We start from the raw sequence: 3118 nt of genomic DNA on the forward strand, positions 1-3118 counted from the left end.
AAACCTTATTAAACTTGACTGGGCACAGTGGCTCACACCTGTAATCCCAACACTTTGGGAGGCTGAGGCAGGATGATCACTTGAGCCCAGGAGTTTGAGACTAGCCTGAACAACATAGAGAGACCTCTGTCTCTACAAAAAATTAAAAAATTAGCCAAGCATGGTGACATGCATCTGTGGTCCCAGCTACTCAGGAAGCTGAGGTGGCAGGATTGCTTGAGCCCAGCAGTCCAAGGCTGCAGTGAGCAGTGAACATGCCACTGCACTCCAGCCTGGGTGACAAAGCAAGATCCTTATACATACATATACACACACATATATATATGTATAAACCACTTGTGGATTCCACAGGGTGTCATGTTCTTTTCCTTTGCTGCAGATAATATTTTCTCTGCCTGAAACATTTACCTCTTCGTTATCTGGCTACTCATTTTTCAAAACACAGCTGACGTCCAGCCCAGAACATGGCACCTTAATATATGCTCAGTGCACAGGATCTTTACAAAAAGGTACCTGATATTTATTCTATCTCCTGAGTGTTGCTGCTCTTATGTGATCCTTGAGAATCTCTGTTGTTATACTTTGCCATCTTCTACACTAGCCTGTGACCTTGAGAGTAGCAACGTTACCTCCTTCACCTTGGCATGCCCGGCACCCAGCATAAGGCATGGTACACAGCAAGTGTTCAATGTGCGCTTGCAAATGAATGAAGAAATGGGCAGAGATCTAAGCCTCCTCTCCTGCACCAGACCATCTTGTTCTCCCAGCCTATCCTGAGGGAGGTCCTGGACTGGACTGTTGCTCTCTTTTGAGGCCTTCTCAAGTATTAGATACAACCACTTCTGTATGCCCTGGAAATGCTGGTGTCTCAGTCCACAAGTCTGTTTCTAAAGCACTTGCACTAACAAAGCCATCCTCGCCTTTCAGTGCAGTAGGAATGAAGGTTGATGGGTCCTGCTGTTCCCCCGGCAGGTTTCCTCATCAGGGACCTGGGAGGAAGGTCAGGAAAGATGCGCATGTCCTGTGAGCTCTTTGAAGGACCAGACCTAGTGGCTTTACTGCCTGCTAAAGGGGCCCTGCAGATTCCAAAGGCAGGCTTACCGCAACAAGACTTGGAAGAACCTCACTTTTATGCCTTCATTCCCTCCCTGCTGCATCCTCTACACAGTTGTCAGATGTAATACCGTGAAATATTGATGTGATCAGGCTGTTCGCTTACCGGGAAGCCTTCAGTGGCTCCCCACTGCCTGCAAAACAGAGTCTAAAACCCATCGCCTATCATGCAAGGCATCTTGCCTTTAGGTGGCATCCTACTTTTCCAGCTCCTCTGCACTTTGTACACTGGCCCATGTCTGCCTGGCTGGTCTAAGTGTTTCCCGAACGAGTTAATTGCCTCCTTACCACCATACCTTGGCTTCCTTTGCCCCAGCCAACATCCAACATGAATGCCCTTCCTAGACCTTTCCACCAGCTAACCCTAGAGAGCCACACCAGGCTCTCCTCTTCTGTAAAAGGCCCCAGGCTTTCTTTACTTCTTCCCTGATTCCAGCAGAAAGCATCACTCTTCCTCTGTGCTCTGCCAGAGTTTTGTTCTTGTTACACAAAGAGCCTTTACCATTCAAACGTTATACTTAGCTGCTCACATGTCTGCTTCCCTGGGCTGGATTAATTCCTAGGTGAGGACTGCCCTTGTGCAGCTGTCATATTAGCGGTTGTGGTGGGGGGATATATTGAACCTTATGATCTCTGCAATAATAAGATAGATGTTGCAGGGTTTTTATTGCTTTAGGTTATGGAGGAAAGACCATTGGTATTGGAGTCAGACAGACACCAGCCCATCCTTTGCTGTTTGACTTGTGTCTCTTGGCCTGTTTCCTTGTCTGTGAAGTGGGAATGATAATAACAGCCTCAGAGGGATTAAACGCAGTAACAAATGTAAACTCTCCGGTCTGGTATTTGGCATATGGTAAGGTATGCCAAAAAAAACGAGTTAGTGTTGGTCCCCTTTCCAGCTTGTAGCTCTTCAATGTTTATACTTGAAAAGCTATTTAATAATATTTTTTCATCCAGGATCTACCCTCACCCAACCTTTTCTTCTGATTTTCAAATGTTTAGTATGGTTTTGATCACTGCCCTCCCTGAGACACCCTTCAACCTCTGCACTTCCTTTTCAAAGCACTGGGATCCTTTATAGGTAGAGGCTTTTAAAATAGTAGTAGTAGGTTGGGCACGGAGGTTCACGCCTGTGATCCCAGCACTTTGGGAGGCCAAGGTGTGTGGATCATTTGATGTTAGGAGTTCAAGACCAGCCCGGCCAGCATGGTGAAATCCAGCCTCTACTAAAAATACAAAAATAAGCTGGGCGTGGTGGTTCATGCCTATAACCCCAGCTACTTGGGAGGCTGAGGCAGGAGAATCACTTGAACGCAGGAGGCAGAGGTTGCAGTGAGCAGAGATCATGCCACTGCACTCCAGCCTGGGTAACAGAGCGAGACTTCATCTCAAAAATTAAATTAAATTAAATTAAATTAAATTAAATTAAACTAAACTAAACTAAAATAAAAGTAGTAGTAGTAGTAACAACAACAATAATAATACATTATAATAAATAACACTTACTGAAGACTTACGAAGAGCCAGGCTCAGTGCTGTGCTGATATGCAGCAGTAGACTTGCTACCCCTATGACTAAGACATTATCTCCATTTCATGGATGGGGAAGTTGAAACTAAGACTGTTAAAGTAGCTTGCTGATAGCCAGATAGCTAGAAAGTGGTAGAGCCCAGTGCACAGGTAGAATCCATGACCGGTCTAAAATCCTTGCCCTCAACGGCATCATTCTGACACTCACGAGGGTCTTCCCATGGCCGTTTGGCTTGCCATAGAGAGGTCAGAGGCAGTACTCAGGGCCCCTCATGGACTGTGAGTTGGGCTGTCTTTGATGACTTCTTGGTGCATGTGTTTGGGCATTGCGACATCACAGAACAAGGGGCAACCCTACTGGCCCCAGACACGATGCACTCCGAGAGGCAGGGAGAGTTCAGGCCTCCTTCTCCCTCCTTTTTGAAACACAATCACCTATATTCATGCACACTCTTGTGTTAGGGCTCAAATGCTAG

At 46.2% G+C, this 3118-nt stretch overlaps 1 long non-coding RNA gene across 1 annotated transcript; it reads right to left on the minus strand.

Moving 5' to 3' along the window:
* Window positions 1–1760: 1760 nt before the first annotated feature.
* Window positions 1761–2907, minus strand: LOC113220872. The gene is made up of 2 exons (XR_003307552.1): window positions 2631–2907; window positions 1761–1880 (listed from the first exon to the last, which is right to left on the minus strand). It is a non-coding gene; the product is annotated as an uncharacterized LOC113220872 (long non-coding RNA).
* Window positions 2908–3118: the final 211 nt, after the last annotated feature.

Source organism: Piliocolobus tephrosceles, chromosome 13 (assembly GCF_002776525.5).
Source record: "Piliocolobus tephrosceles isolate RC106 chromosome 13, ASM277652v3, whole genome shotgun sequence".
NCBI lineage: Eukaryota > Metazoa > Chordata > Mammalia > Primates > Cercopithecidae > Piliocolobus > Piliocolobus tephrosceles.